An 18,827-nucleotide genomic window follows, 5' to 3' on the forward strand; every position below is an offset into this window, starting at 1 on the left:
GCAGAGCTGTCTCTGGGCCCCCAGAACCCAGTGAGCATGGCCAGCTCTAAATGGCTGCCCGCCCACCCATCTCCCTTCCTCATCTGGGGTGCCTTGTGGTTCCCAGGTGGGCAGATGCAGCCCTTCACAGGGTGTGGGCACTGGGCAAGATGAGCTGAAGGGCAGCCTGTTTCTCCTCGCCCCCCCCCCACCCCAGTATCCCCCACTGCCAGGCCAGGGCTGTGTGCCCAGCCTCCTCTGCTTGATGCCAGGCTCAGCTCTTCCTGGGGGCCTCTACTGGTCTTCCAAATGAGGACTGTGATTATCAGCTCCTTCATGACAGTGGAGGGAACCCAGACCTCCCTCGCCACACTCGGCTTTCAGCCCCTTGGCCCCTCAGAAGACACAGGTGCCCGTCTTCATCAGGGGGCCTACCTCCCAGGAGGGCAGAGTTCACCAGAGTCCTCAGCTTAAAGAGAAAGCACAGTGGGACTTTAATAGGATCAGGCCACAGGCTACACAGACCCAGCTTTAGACTTCTGGGAGCAAATATCCGTATCCATAAACAAAAGTCAGTTGTCTGGAATGCTGACAGCCCCCTAGGGCCTCGCTGGGTGACAGCGGTCCCAGACCCCACGTGTCCCCAGCCTGAGCCGGTGTGACCAGGGCAGGGCTGTTCAGGCCAGAATGGGACCAGAGCTGGGTCAGCAGCCCAAGTTGGAGCCGAGCTGTGCGACCTTTTCATGTGCTCCATATTCCTCCTTAGAAACCGTCCAGCTCTCATTAAGGCATTGGCTTCCCAGGTGGCTCAGTGTTAAAGAATCCACTTGCAAATCTAGGAGATGCCAGAGACATGGGTTGGATCCCTAGGTCAGGAAGATCCTCTGGAGAAGGACATGGCAACCCTCTCCAGTATTCCTGCCTGGAGAATTCCATGGACAGAGGAGCCTGGTAGGCTACAGTCCATGGGGTGGCAGAGTCAGACGTGACTGAGCGTGCACACACACACACATTAAATCAAACTTATTTAAGTTTCAAGTAGTGATTGGGGCAGAATGAGGTATTTCAAGATGTACCTAACCTCAAACTTATGTGAGGTTATACCTCATATACATTTTACCTAATAATGTGTTTTTGACGGGGCGGGGGGGGACCCTTTATTTAAGAAAGTAAGATGACAGATGAGAGAAATGCAACCAAGCAAGTCACCCTGCAGAGCCTCATTTACGACCATGTCCTCTCCAGATCCAGCCTGGAGCACAGAGTTGCTGACAGGTATGACTGGAAGGCTTGCTCAGGGTTGACCCCCAGCCCCCCAGCCCCAGTCTGGTCACTCCCGGGACCCCATCAAGCAACCTGCTGGAAGGGCAAAGAGGTGAAGAAGGGCAGCTGGTTGTCGGAAGCGGCGGGGCGGGGAGGGGAGCCGCTCCGTATGAACAAACAGAGGTGTGTTCACAGACGTGGAAGAGCGGCAAGCTCTGTGCCTGGGGAGTATTTCTGCTCACTCAGAAACCACACTCCCTAAGACAGGTTTATCTCAGGGGCCATCGGCACCATGTTGAGAAAGATCCTGAGGCTGGATCAAGGCTGATGACCAAGCGCCCGACTGTAAGGAGAGGTACCAGCCAGAGTGCGGGTAGGGCGCGCAGCCAGGCAAGTGCTGCGTGTTCGGGCCCTCTCTCACTGCAGAGCGTGCGCAATGACAGCTATTCCGCACATCCCCCAGCAGGTCGGGGACATCAGCATCTTCTCACTTGTTCCTAAAACAACCTCATGGTGCAGGTAAGACAGGCAGCATAAAGCCCGCTTTTCAGGTGAGAAGCAGCCTTTTAGAGGCAACAGGATCTGACACGCCACTCCCACTTTTATGCGATTTTCTCGCTGCTGCTCGGAAGACAGTCAAACACCTGGTGACCAGGTTAAAACGCGGACGATGCAATAATATTTACAGCACTGCTCTCGGAAAACACAATCAATACTCCCTAAAGAACAGCAAGCTATCCTGTCCATTCGTGTTAAGACGTGAGACAAAACATAATTAAAGGATAAAAATTATGAATGATCATGAATATGAACTTCTTTGCAAATGGAATAGTATTTGAACTTATACACAGATTTTTTTTCAGTAAATATGTACTGCAGTGCTACACAATCCATGGTTGGCTGAATTCACTGATGTAGAACTGTATATACAAAGGGCCAACTGAAAAGTTATATGTGAATTTTTTACTGCACTGGGGCCCAATGCCCCTAACCCCCACAATATTCAAAGGTCAACTGTATGGCTGATTTATGTTGACATTTGACAGAAAATTCTGTAAAGCAATTACCCTTCAATTAAATAAATAAATAAAGTCAACTGAAGCTGATGCCCCAACGTGAAACGAAGTATAAAAGAGATTGAAAATCCTCACGGCTAATTTCTGTACATGCACAAAAGCAAGGCAGGAAAAGAGAAGTTTAAGTAAATTAAGAGTATATCTTTGAGTCACATGCTAAATGCATAGAATATGCTAGAATATAATCTAGTGTGAGTTAGATTAATGTACGCATGCGCATGTGGTAAGTCGTTTCAGTCGTGTCTGACTCTTTGTGATCCTATGGGCTTCAGCCTGCCAGGTTCCTCTGTCCGTAGGATTCAGGCAAGAACACTGGAATGGGTGGCCATGCCCTCCTCCAGGGGATCTTCCCAACCTACATCTCCTGCAGCTCCTAAATTGCAGGTGGATTCTTTACCACTGAGCCTCCAGGGAAGCAACATTAGATTAATGTAAAAATAACTAAAATCCAAGACAGGATATGATACTTGCCATTGGAGAGACACAAAGAAAACACAGTGGGAGATCACTGAGTCGGGAGATGTGGGTGTAAACATTCGGCATGATTACTGAATGAATTGTCGTAAGTATATAAAATTTACTTTCAAATTTAGGAAACCAAAGAGAGAGAGCGTCTCTCTCATGGGTTAACTCTGACTCGGTGTGGTTTCCTGTTTCCTGGATGAGGAGGTGGTATGAGCAAGCCCAGCCTATGATGTATTCATGTCCATTTCCTGAAACCTTTCTAGGATCATATATAATGAACATTTGATAATAAACCAATTTAGCTTGGGACTCGTGGCATGGATTTTAATCTCTGCTTTATAAATTTTCAAAGGTTAGTAAACGAGCAAATAGAGCTTCTACAAATGAACCCAGAAATCAAGATTTTGATGTAAATCCTTCCACCGTTAAATAGAAATGTTTTTAAACTCTCCAACAGGGACGATTACCCATCTTATTCCTTAACTCTCCTGGAAATGAGAGACCCTCTGCTTGTCTGGAGGCTGAACTAGTCCACTCCAGGCAGAGGGTGAGGGTCTTCCATGTTATTAATTCCTAAAGTCTCTGACTAGGGACACTCTTAGGAGTGACATCTCCTCCATCTGCTCTGCCTTGGTGCTCAGGTCTTTGTGGGCAAAAGAAAAAAGTCACATCTTCTTTGACTTTTGCCCCATCAAGGGATTGAGACCGTGTCCTCTCCCCTCAAGTCAGGGCAGGCCTGGGATGGCTTTGGTCAAGCAGTATGGTGGAAGGGATCCTGTGTCTTCTGGAACAAGGTCTTAAAAGTCATGTTGCTTCCACGTGGTCTCCTGAAGCCAGTCCCATGCAGTGAGAAGCCCAAGCAGGGGGAGAAGCCATGTGTGGACACACCGCTTAAACCATCCTGGGGAGCCCGTGCTTCAAGCCATGCAGCCCAGGTAACACATGTCTGGGTGAGGAAGGAAACGGACAGTTCCAGTCCCCAGCCTCGGGCCAGCCCAGCCGTTCAAGTCTTTCCCAATGAGACCCCAGACCTTTCTGTGTTCCATGCAGTTTCCTGACCCACAGCATTTGGGAACATGATAATGATTGCGGTCTTACCCCTGCGAAGCCTGGGGTCATTTGTTACGCAGCATTCAACCAGAACGCCCACCATTACTTCTGCCCATGTTGCTCAAATGTGTCCTGAGTCCACCTCTCAATCTACTTCTATCCTGACTACGGGCTTCCCTGGTGGCTCAAGGGTAAAGAGTCCCCCTGCCAATGCAGGAGACTCAGGAGACGTGGGTTCGATTCCTGGGTCAGAAAGATCCCCTGGAGGAAGAAATGGCAACCCACTCCAGTGTTCTTGCCTGGAGAATCCCATGGAGCCTGGGGGGCTACAGTCTGTAGGGTTGCAAAGAGTCGGACATGACTGAGCATGCCACGCATGCATACATACACACAACCCAACTATGAATTCTCTGCCAGTCCTAACACAAACTTTCCATCTTTACACTCACTCGACTTTACACTAATGTTATTTGCATCATAATATTTTCTTGTATTTATTTCCAAAATGTATTTGTAAAGCCATTTTACTATCATGGGATATTTCCATTCTTTTCCATTATAAATAAGCCATCATAAACATCTTTGTATTTGATTTTATGCTTGAGTTTCAGATTCATTTTGAAGGGTAGATTTTTCAGAAGTTCAATTACTGGGTTAAAGAGGATTAACAACTTTAGGCTCTGGAGACATACTGGCCAATTTACTTTCAGAGTTATAACAATTCAGAGCGACACCAATGATCTATGAGCATGACTGTGCTGCTCTGCCCTCTCCAGTTAAATTAAGCTTTATAAATAAGAAAAAACACTAATTTGAAGGGCAAAATTCACGGTTTTGTTTATCTCCCAAATTTATGTAGAGGTGGGATGACAAGGGCAGCTAGAATCATAGGTACGTCACAGCACAAGATACAAAAACAGACAGAATATGATTTAGAAGAGAAAAAGCAAAAGGAATGATTGTTGAGCCCAAGGTGGCGCAGAGAGAGAGAAAGATGGTGCAAAAGGAGATGGAAGAAGGTAGCAGAAGGGACCCTCAGACCACGGCAAGACCAGATGCATGAAGAAAAAGGAAACCAAAAAGAAAGATGAATTCCATGCAGCTGTGTGGGTCACTGTGTTGAGTAAAATTCTGAGGCTCTGTCAGAGCTCCCTGGGGGTCAGGTAGCAGACAGGGCTCCATGGGGTTTTCAGCTGTGTCTGAGAATCAGACCAAGGTATTGGAGAGACCCAGATGCAGAGTCTTTTAGAGAATAAGAAAAAAAAATTCTGATCAGCAGTGTCGTTATGATAAAATGTCCACCTTGTTAATCACCCCACAGTTTCATCAGAGAGAAGCAAGAGGATAGAACACTAGCTTTAGATAAACAGCAATAGGGAAAATGTTTTCAGTATTCAAAATATTCCAAATAATATTTGGAATGGGAGGGAATTTGATTCAAATACCCTTACTGTTATTTTCTGAAACAATTAACAATCCATCTTTTTGCAGTTAAATGCAGTTCCTTGAACTAAGAAATGTATAAGAAAATTCCAAACAGTCTTTTCAAAGAGTGTATTTTTTGAAATAGTGTTGTTTAATGGTCAGCTTGTTGCACTCTTTTATTTATTTCTTCCCAGATACCAAGGCTGGTGATAAAAAAACATCTGGTCTGGGTGAGCCTGTGTTTGACAGCAGCATATTATGTAAATCAATATCTGCTTAAAAATGTATCACACAGTTGGAACTGATATCATCAGCTACCCAGTTTTCTAAGAACAATATGAGATAAAACACAATTAAGTCTTCTAAACAAGAAGACAGCTGCAGTTAGAATAGTCGGTTTCATTTAAACTCTGCTCTGGACTGGCAGCCGGACCTGTGTAACTCAGGACACTGCAGGCTGCTGGACTTGCAGAAAGAAACATCTTTCCCCCAGACCACATTCAAGGGCTTGGCACAGACACCTCACATGTGCAAGCAAATCAATATTTTATTTCTTGCTGAGCCAGGAAACAGGCAAACTAAACACTCTACTTCATGGTATAAGTGATATATGCATGGCAGGTGTGATCACTTATATTTGTACACTGACCTACAACGTGCTAAGGTGATTCCCTTGTTATATCCCATTACATTATCACAACAATTCTGACAAAAAGCTATTAGTATCCCCACTTTTTTCCAAAAACTGGTCTAAATAAATCCAACCGCTTGCCTACCTGTGGGGAGCTCAGTGCTAAAGGGAGAAACTATACAATTGCCATTTGATTCAACTTAAAACCAATGTTTTCCTATTGTACCTGGGCCCTCAGACCCCAGCACACCTGGGCCCTAAGACCTCATCACACCTGGACCCTCGGATCCCACCACACCTGAGACTTCAGACCCCACCACACCTGAGACTTCAGACCCTACCACACCTGGGCCCTCGGACCTCATCACACCTGGGCCCTCAGACCCTCCACAAACCTGGGCCCTCAGACCACCAGCCCACGCCGACCTCACCTCCCACCTCAGAGCGGGGTCTGGCCCTGCCTGAGGACCCAGAAGGCGCCGGCTGCCCTGCCCTGCTCCGCACTGCTCGCTCTGCATGACCTATGTCCAACTCGGTGTGACCCCACGGACCGTGACCCGCCAGGCTCCTCTGTCCAGGAGGTTCTCCAGACGAGGATCCTGGAGTGGGCGGCCGTTTCCCTCTCACGGTGTCCACTGCAGTTACCAGGCGCTCCCCTCCCCCGTGAACCCACCACCTGCGTTGCTAGGAGCGGACCCACCACAGCCCAGTGACGAACAGGAGGCCCTATGTCTGCAGGGTCTCCGGGTCCGGGGACCACCGGATCACCACTTTCTGGAGAAGCCCCCTCCCGCTTACACCAGCACTCCACAGGAGCAGCACGGCCTCGCTCACGTCCAGAGGCTCTTTGAAGAGAGGACTGCTGTTTTCCAACCTGCTTTCCCTCCACACGGCTGAACCCTGTCTTGGGAAACGAGGATTTCTCCTGGGAGCCTTGGGAAAGCCCAGCGGGCGGCTTTCTCGCAGCTGCGGGGCGCTGCTTGTGGGGCGGGCCCGGGGCGGCCCCCAGGGGCCCCAGTCTCGGCAGCTCAGTCAGTCTGCACAGACGAGGCTGGGGAACGCGATGGGGCCGGAGCGGGCAGCCGGCCCCAGGCCAGCGGGCAGCGTGGGTCCAGCCCGGGGTCTTCGGCTGGGAGCGCACGTCTTCAGGGATGCTCTGTGTCATCAGATTCCGCAGAAGCAGACCCGAGACGAGGGACAGAGGCGTGTGATGGGATGGGGTGTGGGCGGGAAATGAATGGTGTGAGGTCCCGGCTGGAGGAGAAGCAGGAAGCCATGAGGCAGGCGTGCCTCCAGCCTGATCCTGAGGGGCCCTGGGAGTGAGTTACCCCCCAGCGCAGTTCCAGCCCGGAGCCAGGAAGCTCCAGACCAGGAACCGGGGGTCGTGGTGGTCAGGGGGAGGGGTGGCAGGCCCTAACCTCTGGGCACTTCCTGTCTGTGCAGGTGAAGGAGAGGTCAAGGTCAGCTCCCCACAGAAGAGCCACAGATCCACTGGGGAGGTGGGCGCAAAGGCAGGAGGGCTTTTGAATCAAGTACCAGCATCGCCCTCCACAGGTAACAGGTATTTAATTACTTAATACTTGGGCTTCCCTGGTGGCTCAGGCAGTAAAAAATCCACCTGCGATGCAGGAGACCTGGGTTCGATCCCTGGGCTGGGAAGATTCCTCTGGAGGAGGGCATGGCAACCCACTCCAGTGTTCTTGCCTGGAGAATCCCAAGGACAGAGGAGCCTGGTGGGCTACAGTCCACGGGGTCACAATGAGTAGGCCGTGGCTGAGTGGCTAACGCAACGCTTGCTGCCAGCACTGTTCCTGAGTGGGTCCCCTTTCTTCTCCTGACAACCCTCACCGCCCTGACTTCACAGAGGAGCAACCTGCGCACGCCTGCTGAGGCCATGCTCCCTGGTGGTCACACTGCCGGTGGCGGAGCCTGGCCCTGCGGCCGGGATCAGGCCTGTGTCTGCACGTCTCTCGCACAAGAGCCTGTTTCCTCCTCTGAAATAAAGGAGCAACCAGCTGGCAGGGTTGTGAGATGATCCTTATCGATTATGACACGGCCCTGCACTACCCCGGGGCGGGAGCAGGGAGAACCAGGAAGGGCAGCAGACGCCCGCAGCCTGCTCAGCTCCGTGTGGGGTGAGGCTCTGGAGCCCACGTTCATTCTGATGCTGGCTCACAGACAGAAGGGGCTCTCCCGGTGTCTCAGTGGTAAAGAACTCGCCTGCCAGTGCAGGAGATATGTGTTCAATCCCTGGGTGGGGAAGATTTCCTGGAGGAGAGCATGGCAACCCACTCCAGTACTCTTGCCTGGAGAATCCCATGGACAGAGGAGCCTAGCCGGCTACAGTCCATGGGGTCACAAAGAGTCAGGCATGACTGAAGCGAACGAACTGAACACGCACTCATAGGTAGGCGCGACCACGCACGTTTAACTCCATTCTCTCAAGACCTCGGTATGAGGGCACCTGCTCCATCCTATTTCACAGGATGTAACCAACCAGCTCCCGTGTTACATTTGTACGTTCCGTCACCTCAGTCATGTTCGACTCTGCAACCCTACAGACAACAGTGCGTGCTCTACTCTGACTTGGCCCAGTAGCCCAGTTCACCAAGCCCTGGTCCAGGCAATGATATCCTTGGGGTTTGTTTTTCGTTGGAACCCCAGGTTCATGCCAGGTCAGTGCAGCTGGGGAAATACACGGCCAGGGTCCTGAGAGCCTCTCACTGATGCAGCTTTGCCAGCAGATCAAAACTGAACCTGTATCGTGTGTGCTTCTGTTTAAAGACACTTGTTTAACACATGGTTGAGTTATTCACATTGAATTCAAGCCACCATCTCTGGAGCTTGTGTCTGAGTGAAGCTCATCTAACATGTGTATTTTCAGAGCCTCTTGTTCTTAGGATTCTGGGCAGCGTTTCAGTGTGATGCTTGAGGGAAATTTTAAACACTAAGGTCATCCACCAGAAGCCTAAAAACAGGGAAAATGTGTCACTAAACAGACTGAAAAGGCCACTTGTTTCGTGTGAGAGCCGAGGCCAGGAGGCAGAGGGCCTTGGTTCCACCTCCGCTGGGACCGTGTGTGTGTCAGGAACTCAAATTCCCCACTACTCTGGGGTTAGACAGATAAATGCATGAAAGCACTGAGGCCATTGACCTGAAGCCACAGAATAATGTTAGCAAATGGGTGAATGCACGAATGCAGAATCTGCAGCCACTGAGGACAGGCTGTGTGTGGTGCTGGTCACCAGGTCAGTTTCACGATGAGAGATGTCTTACTGGAAAAGCTCCATGACTGTAACGCTGACATCACCAGTGAGAATGGACGCTGGTCCTACAGCACCGATGCTCTGGCCCTGAACAGCTGCAGGAAATACCAGTGCTTCTACCAGTCGAGTGCCAGCTTCCATCTAGAGAAGGACTAGTGGACAACTGGTGCTGGCCAAGCCCTGCCTGCAGCCTCTGCCAGCATCGCTGGTGGGGATCCACAGTTCTGCAGACCAGAGGTTTATGACACGGTGCTCAGAGGAACAGCATATAAGAAGCTGTATTATCCACAGAACTGGATCCTAAAAGCCCTGCCCAGGCTGGTGCTATGACCTGGGTCCATGCAATGCCTGTGAAGCCTGGTGCAGACCCAGGGCCCAAGCGGGGAACTTCATATACGTCAACACAATGAGCAACCAAGCCTGGGCCCCTGAGGCCTGGTGTCCTGGGTAAGTGACGGCGGCTCTAGGGTGATGTGGCCTCAGGCAGGCTCCTCAGCCACCCTGTGCCTCAATTTCCTGACCTAAGGCACCCACCCCACAGGCGGAAAGGGAGAACCAGAGATCCCGCAGCCTCCGAGCAGCGCGTGGAGCACAGGGAGAGGGGAGGTGTTGTCTGCCACCTTTGCTGTTACAGCCCAAGTGCTTCCTCTGTTCTCATCCTGTAAAATCCCGATTAAATGAGCTGCGTCTGCCATTCCTGATCCCCAACCTGTTCCATTTCACACTCGGAAACCAAACACGCAGCACTTTGTCGAGTTACAGAACGCAAGCTGAGGAGATGCCGTTCACGACGATGCGTGTACACCCAGAGGACGTTACATTCAATGCAATAAGGCAGACACAGAAAAGCAAATATCACATGGTATCTCTGATACTGAGAACCTAAAGAGGTCAAACTCTTCGAGACAGAGAGTAGGTAGCTGGTTGCCAGGGGCTGGGGGAAGCGAGAAATGGGGAGGAACTGATCAAAAGGTACAAAGTTTCACTTACAAGATGAAAGGGTCCTAGTGATTCACTGTACATTAGAGCTGGCTAGAGTTAACAATACTGTACTGTGTACTTAGAAATTTGCCGAGAGGATAGATCTTATGTTAAGCGCTCTTATCACACACACACAGATTATTTAGGAAGGAGGAGGGGGGCAGAGGAGAGGAGGAGAGCACACGCTGGGAGGCGACGGATATCTTTGCTCACAGGTGGCGATGACGGGTCCGTGCGTGTTTGTGTACTCCACACCCATCAAGTGTGTGCACTGAACACGTACTGCTGTTTACATGTCAGTTGTTGTTCAGTTGCTCAGTTGTGTCCGACTGCTTGTGACCCCATGGACTGCAGCACACCAGGCTCCTCTGTCCTGCACGACTTCCCGGAGTTTGCTCAAACTCATGTCCATCGAGTCGGTGGTGCCACCCAGCTGTCTCATCCCCTGCCGCCCGCTCCCCTTTCGCCTTCAGGCTTCCCCGCATCCGGGGCTTTGTGGCGGGGTTAGTGTCCTTCAGAGAAGAGACCCCGGGCCCCGCTTCCTGTCTGTCTCACTGTCTCTGCCACGTGAGGACACAGCCAGCAGACCGCCATCTGCAGACCAGGAAGGAAGTGGCCCTGGCCCAGTTTGCAGACACCCTGATCTCCAGAACTGTGAGGAATTGAGGTCTGTGCTTCAGGTGCCTGGGCTGGGTTGCAAAGGAGCTAGTGAAAAAGGCAGCCCTGCGGCCTTGCACCCCATACGGCACCGGCACGTAATCCTTTCCTCAGGCTCTGCTTTCTGGAGGACACAGCGTTGGTTTCAAGTGTTCAGTTTTTAAGATGGAGATTAAAAGATCTATCTTGCATGCTTGTTGTGAGCACGAAATCATACACGTGGAGAATGAAATCACACCCACCTGCATAATCATTTATTGGGCATTAACTGTCGACAGAGACTATCCTAAGACTTTTACAGTCACAACCTCTGGTCCTCAAACAACCTACCAGAGAAGCCCTGTGGTCACCTGTTACCCAGACGAGGAGAGGGAGGGAGAGGGATTTGAGGAGGTTTATCCAAGGGGAGTTGGTGATGTACAGGGAGGCCTGGTGTGCTGTGATTCATGGGGTCACAAAGTGTCGGATATGACTGAGCGACTGAACTGAACTGAACTGATCCGAGGTCAACATTGCAGTGAGGTCAGGAACTGTGAGGGACTTCACCCTTGGCGATCCGGCCTGGGGTGGCACCTCCTTACCCTCTCTGCATGATTAGTGACACTAGGAAGACAGACCAGCACAGGGGAGGGGTTTACAGATGACAGCTGCTCTTGCCCTCCTTCTGCCTTTACAATCGTCATGTAGCATAAGCCGTCATTATTTCAACATAGTTTTGTAACGGGTGGTAACCCCCAAATGCATATTTCCAGCTGTGGGGAGAATTATTCCTGTGACATCCCCTACAAGAGCTTGGACTGCACTGGGAATTGAGGTTCAGAAACAACAAAATGAATGGACTGTACAGTATACACCGTAACATTATTCTGCAAGATCCTTAAAAACGCATGAGCACCCTTCCTGATAATCACTTATCCTTGGAAGCTGGTGGCTCTTTCTGAAACACTTGCAGCGTTTTGAGTTGTGTGACAATACTGAAAAGTTATTCAACTGTATTATATTGGGTTCTTTGTGATGGTGATTGTGCAAGCAACTTTCTGATCCTCCCCCCCCCCCAAAAAAAAAAGCCAGATGAAAGCTGGCTGTGGGGATGGCACAAACCACACTTGGGTTTGGAGCCACTCACCTTGTCTCCACATGAGGTTCACGGACAGCAGAAGGGCCGCGCGAGGTGTGTAGTCCACCGGCCACTTTCTTTTCCGGCATTAGAGGACGTTATCGTCACTGAAAGGAGCCAGCCACGCTGCGCATCTTGCAGAAAATTTGGAACAGTTATTGGAGAAAGTGGAGTTCTACTCAGGCCCTGGGCCTCCTCAGACGCACACCTGGTGCCCGATCCAGCGGACGCTACAGGAGAACAGCAGGTCCGGGAGGGGAGCAGGTGAGGGTCTCCAGGCCAGAGCTGGGGGGCCACATGCAGCATCTGGGGCGGGGCAGGAGACAGCCTCCTCAGGGTAGGGAGAGAAGAAAGTGCCAAAGAGGGCACGCTTCGGCAGTGGATTGGGAATCCTAGTGCTTGTCCAACAGACAGAGGGGGAAGGGACTCCCTGGGTGATAAAGGTGGATGGAGCACACCCAGCAGGGTGTTTAGGACAGGTGAGTGGGGATGGGAGCTGGAAGGACGAGGCTGGAGATGCAATGGGCAAGTGACATAGCCTTCCCCTGGGCCCCCCAGTCATCCAGAATGACAGGTAAAACAGAGCAGGTGATGGTGGAGGCAGCCAACTAAACACATTAATGATCCAGGTCCAGAATGAGGCCACAGGCTCCCTGAACAGCAGCTCTGAGGCTGGGCTGTCAGCCCCACCTGGGTCCCATCTGTGCCTTTGAAGAGAAAGGAAAGAGACAAGGCAGAGGGGGCACAAGGCAGGAGCACTGGAGCTTCTGCCTGGTGGTCAGCAGTGGAGGTGGGAGTGGGCAATGGACATCAGGGTCTGCAGGAATCCAGTCCTGATGAGCGGCAGGATCTCCTCCTCAAGCCCCCGCCTCAGGCTTCTGCTCTGCAGCCTGCATCCTATCCCAGTTTGAAAGCCATGGGTGCAAGACAATCCTGCCCCTCTGATACACTGAGGATTGCAGACTGCCGCTGAGACCCAAGGTGGGATCCTCGGGTCTGCATTGCACACCACATACAAGATGGAGGGTGCCATGGTTTCAAAGGCAACCACGTACCTGCAGAAAGGAGCTGCTGATCCTGGGACAGAGAAGCAAAGGGCTTAGTACACCCCAAGCAGGGGTGGAGCTGCCTCCTTCCATTGCGTGGTCCTATAGATGTGGTCCAGGAGGGGTGGACAAAGCCCCACGCCCCGTCACCGCCTTCACTCTGGGGTCCCAGTCACACTCAAGCAGTTAAACCCACAGTGACTCTGAGAAGCTGACCTTCACCCACTGCTGAGTTCACGCTGGAGTCCTCAACAGCATAACAGTCAGCAGAAAGAGGCACCTTTTGATTAAAAAGCCCACAACCCCCTGGAGAATAGATTGTGGTTTAACAATTTTGCACCTGACCACTATTTCTCATGGGGGAAATAATGAACAGGTACATCAGGAAGAATTATGTGATGAGCACTCAGCACCCCGTTCTAGGGAATCTGGATTCAGAAATATGAATGTCCTTGTCCCCAAACATGCCAGCTGGCAGACACCCTCATCCATCACTCCAGGAATATTTCCTTCCAAATAAACAACCTTTCACCCTGGGCCACCTGCTTCCTCTGACTCAGGCTGTGGGGCTGGTGTGGCGGGAAATACAGTCGGGAGTTAGTCTGGGTTCTCCAGGTACACACAGCATAGGACACATTTGTCATGGACTGTGGTTCTGAGTCTCTGGAGGACCATGCTCTGCTGATGGGTGGATGGGTGGGTGGATGGATGGATGATGGATGGATGGATGATGGATGATGGATGGATGATGGATGGATGATGGATGATGGATTATGGATGGACAGTGGATGGATGATGGATGGATGGTGGTTGGATGATGGATGGATGATGGATGGATGGATGATGGATGATGGATGGATGATGGATGATGGATGGATGATGGACGGATGATGGATGGATGATGGATGGATGATGGATGGATGGATGATGGATGATGGATGGATGATGGATGGATGATGGATGGATGATGGATGATGGATGGATGATGGATTATGGATGGATGATGGATGGATGGATGATGGATGATGGATGGATGATGGATTATGGATGGACAGTGGATGGATGGTGGATGGACAGTGGATGGATGATGGATTATGGATGGATGGTGGATGGACAGTGGATGGATGATGGATGGATGATGGATGGTGGATGGACAGTGGATGGATGGTGGATGGACAGTGGATGGATGATGGATGGATGATGGATTATGGATGGATGGTGGATGAACAGTGGATGGATGATGGATGGATGGTGGATGGATGATGGATGGATGGTGGATGGATGATGGATGGATGGGTGGATGATGAATGGATGGATGGATGGATGATGGATGGATGGATGATGGATGGATGGTAGATGGATGATGGATGGATGGATGGATGATGAATGGATGATGGATGACGGATGGATGGATGATGGATGATGGATGGATGGATGATGGATGGATGGTAGATGGATGATGGATGGATGATGAATGGACGGTGGATGGATGATGGATGGGTGATGGATGGATGGTGGATGGATGATGGATGATGGATGGATGGATGGATGATGGATGGATGATGGATGAATGATGGATGGACGGATGATGGATGATGGATGGATGGTAGATGGATGATGGATGGATGGATGGATGGACGATGGATGGATGATGGATGATGGATGGATGAACAGATAGATAAGTAGGATTATAAATATGATCTATTTTTATATGTATATATATATATATATTTCTGGATCTATAGATATATGTACAGATCTCTACACCAAATATCTGTATATGCATGCATGCATGCTAAGTTGCTTCACTCATGTCCTTGCTAACATTTGGACGTAACCCACCAGGCTCCTCTGTGCATGGGATTCACCAGGCAAGAATAGTGGAGTGGGTTCCCATGCCCTCCTCTAGGGGCTCTTCCCAAACCAAGGATCGAACCCATATCTCTTATGTCTCCTGCATTGGCAGGCAGGCTTTTTTTTTTTTTTTTTTACCACTAGCGCCACCTGGGAAACCCCTATCCACATATGTCTATATATAATCTATGGGAATCTCTGGCGGCTCAGAGGTAAAGAATCCACCTGCAATGCAGGAGATGCAGGTTTGATCCCTGGGTCAGGAAGATGCCCTGGAGGAGGAAATGGCAACCCAGTCAGTCCAGTATCTTGCCTAGAGAATATCAGGGACAGAGGAGACTGACTGGCACAGTCCTTGGGGTTGCAAGAGTCAGACACGACTAGGCGACTAAACCAGCACTATGTGTAATCTATGCCTCTCTACGAACATCTGATCTTTCCTATCGGTTTCTTCATCTCTTCTTCATTTATTCCAGCTCTGATCTCTGTGATTCCTTTCCTTCTACTTTGGGTGTTTTTTGTCGCTGTTGCTGTCTGCTTCTAATTGCTCTACATATAAAGTTAGGTTATTTATTCGAGGATTTTCTTGTTTCTTGAGGTAGGATTGTATCGCTGCAATTTTTTTTTTATTAGAACTGCTTTTGCTGTGTCCCACAGTTTCTGGGTCACCATGTTTTCGTTGCCATTTTTTTCTAGGTATTTCTTTATTTCCTCTTTGATTTCTTCAGTGATCTCTTGGTTATTTAGAACTGCATTGCTTAGCCTTCATGTCTGTGTGTTTTTTAGTTTTTTTTTCCCTTAATTGATTAATTGATACCTTATGACCAACATAGACAGCATATTAAAAAGCAGAGACATTACTTTGCCAACAAAGGTCCGTCTAGTCAAGGCTATGGTTTTTCCAGTGGTCATGTATGGATGTGAGAGTTGGACTGTGAAGAAAGCTGATCACCAAAGAATTGATGCCTTTGAACTGTGGTGCTGGAGAAGACTCTTGAGAGTCCCTTGGACTGTGAGGAGATCCAACCAGTCCATTCTAAAGGAGATCAATCCTGGGTGTTCATTGGAAGGACTGATGCTAAAGCTGAAACTCCAATACTTTGGCCACCTCAAGCGAAGAGTTGACTCACTGGAAAAGACTCTGATGGTGGGAGGGATTGGGGGCAGGAGGAGAAGGGGACGACAGAGAATGAGATGGTTGGATGGCATCACCGACTCTATGGACATGAGTTTGAGTGAACTCTTGGAGCTGGTGATGGACAGGGAGGCCTGGTGTGCTGTGATTCATGGGGTCGCAAAGGGTCAGTCACGACTGAGGGACTGAACTAAAGTGAACTGAATCTCTTAGTGCTATGGTCAGAAAGATGCTTGATACGAATTCAATTCTCTTCATTTCTGGGTATAGATACAGCTATATAGAGACATGGATTTATTTTAAGGAATTGTCTCACCTGACTGGGGGCCCAGGAAGTCTGAAGATGGTGGAGCAGGCTGGGAGTTCAGGGAAGAGCTAACCCTGCAACCTCCAGGCTGAGTCCTGCAGGGCCACCGCCTGGGACATAAGGGAGAGTTCCTAAGGCTGTCTTGAGGCAGAACTGCTTCTTCCTTGGGAAATTTCAGCCTTTGGCCTTGAAACTTCAACTGATTGGATGAGGCCTGTTTCGTCCCGTTGACTTCTGTTCAGTCGCTCAGTCATGTCCGACTCTTTGCGACCCCGTGGACTGTAGCCTACCAGGCTTCTCCGTCCATGGGATTCTCCAGGCAAGAATACTGGAGTGGGTTACCATTTCCTTCTCCAGGGGATCTTCCCGACCCAGGGATCGAACCCGGGTCTCCCGCATTGGAGGCAGACGCTTTAACCTCTGAGCCACCAGGGAAGCCCTGGTGAGGTCTACTCACACTATTAAGTGTTTGGATGAGGCAATTCCCTGGTGGCTCAGACGGTAAAGTGTCTGCCTGCAGTGCAGGAGACCTGGGTTCAATCCCTGGGTCAGGAAGATCCCCTGGAGAAGGAAATGGCAACCCACTCCAGCACTCTTGCCTGGAAACTTCCATGGACTGAAGAGCCTTGTAGGCTACAGTCCATGGGGTTGCAAAGAGTCAGACACGACTGAGTGACTTCACTTTCTTTTCACTTTCAATTGCAGATATTAATCACGCCTAGAAAGGACCATCACAGCAACACATGGACTGACGCTTGATCACAAAACAGAGCAGCACAGCAGAGCCACATTGACACCTAAAGCTAACCACCCCAACCGGCGTCAGTTTCCTTCTTTCTGGAACTCCCTTGGGATGAACAGTCATCTTTTCCCAGAGGTCAGCTGTGCTCTTGGATTAGCTACCTGGCCGTCCGTGGACCAGAGAGAACTGGGGTGATGGGAGATCACAGAGGGAGGAGCAGAAGAGCTGGTTGCTCCGGTGATGTTCTCAAGACCAGCTTTTTTCCCCCTCTAGAAAGTTCCTTGTGACGGCAACTTCAGGCATCAGGTCTGTTCTCTCCAGGCATGGCAAAATGCCCCAAATTCACACAAGTAAAACTTTTTTGGATAAAATTCACACACATCGATGTGCTCAGACGTCAGGTGAACTATTCGACAAGACTTCTAGGAATATCATGACGGCACCTAACACTTTTCCCAGCAGCCGCATCCCCTTCTCAGTGCTGCCCTCCCACCCAGAAACTGCGGGTCTCTGCTGCTTACTCCTGACTGTTTCACCTACTGAATTATATAACATGTATGTCTGCGTTTGGTTTATTCCACTCAGTCTTTTACTCTGAGACTTAGATCTATTGCTTGTCTATCAGTAATTGATTCCTTTTTTTTTTTGTATGAACAAGCACAGTTCAGTTCAGTTGCTCAGTCATGTCCAACTCTTTGCCACCCAATGGATTGCAGCACACCAGGCTTCTCTGTCCATTACCAACTCCCAGAACTTGCTCAAACTCATGTCCATTGAGTCTGAGATGCGATCCAACCATCTTATCCTCTGTCGTCCCCTTCTCTTCCCGCCTTCAATCTTTCCCAGCATCAGGGTCTTTTCAAATGAGTCAGCTCTTCGCATCAGGTGGCCAAAGTATTGGAGTTTCAGCTTCAACGTCAGTCCTTCAATGAACACTCAGGACTGATCTTCTTCAGGATGGACTGGTTGGACCTCTTTGCAGTTGGTCTTCTCCAACACCACAGCTCAAAACTATCAATTCTTTGGTGTTCAGCTTTCTTTATAGTCCAACTCTCACATCCATACATGACTATTGGAAAAACCACAGCTTTGACTAGACAGACATTCGTTGGCAGAGTAATGTCTCTGCTTTATAACATGCTGTCTAGGTTGGTCATAGCTTTTCTTCCAAGGAGCAAGCATCTTTTAATTTCATGGCTGCAGTCACCATCTCCAGTGATTTTGGAGCCCAAGAAAATAAATTCTCTCACCATTTCCATAGTTTCCCCATCTATTTGCCATGAAGTGATGGGACCAGATGCCATGATCTTGGTTTTTTGAATGCTGAGATTTAGGCCAGCTTTTTCACTCTTCTCTTTCACTTTCATCAAGATGCTCTTCAGTTCCTCTTTGCTTTCTGCCATAAGGGTGGTGTCATCTGGGTATCTGAGGTTATTGATATTTCTCCCAGCAATCTTGATTCCAGCTTGTCCTTCATTCAGCCTGGGATTTTGCATGATGGACTCTGCACATATGTTAAATAAGCAGGGTGATAGTATACAGCCTTGATTTACTCATTTCCCAGTTTGGAACCAGTCCATTGTTCCATGTCCCGTTCTAACTGTTACTTCTTGACCTGCATACAGGTTTCTCAGGAGGCAGGTAAAGTGGTCTGGTATTCCCATTTCTTTAAGAATTTTCCAGTTTGTTTTGATCCACAAAGTCAAAGGCTTTGGTGTAATCAATAAAACAGAAGTAGATGTTTTTCTGGAACTCTCTTGCTTTTTCTATGATGCAATGGATGTTGTAATTTGACTTCTGGTTCCTCTGCCTTTTCTAAGTCCAGCTTGAACA

General features: G+C 49.6%; 1 protein-coding gene across 2 annotated transcripts in view; it reads left to right on the forward strand.

Moving 5' to 3' along the window:
• LOC129560676 (ankyrin repeat domain-containing protein 26-like) overlaps window positions 1–17,081 on the forward strand; it is a 210,309-nt gene extending 193,228 nt beyond the window's left edge. Inside the window, exons 8-9 of one of the 2 annotated variants that reach the window (XR_016035241.1) lie at window positions 12,003–12,174; window positions 16,958–17,081. The gene's annotated coding sequence lies outside the window, so the exon portion shown is untranslated. The remainder of the gene's footprint in view (window positions 1–12,002; window positions 12,175–16,957) is intronic. The other variant, XR_016035243.1, reaches the window with a different exon arrangement.
• The last annotated feature ends 1,746 nt before the right edge of the window (window positions 17,082–18,827 follow it).

This window comes from Moschus berezovskii, chromosome 18, assembly GCF_049115385.1.
Source record: "Moschus berezovskii isolate FMDL1 chromosome 18, NW_MosBer_1.0, whole genome shotgun sequence".
NCBI classification, from domain to species: Eukaryota; Metazoa; Chordata; class Mammalia; order Artiodactyla; family Moschidae; genus Moschus; species Moschus berezovskii.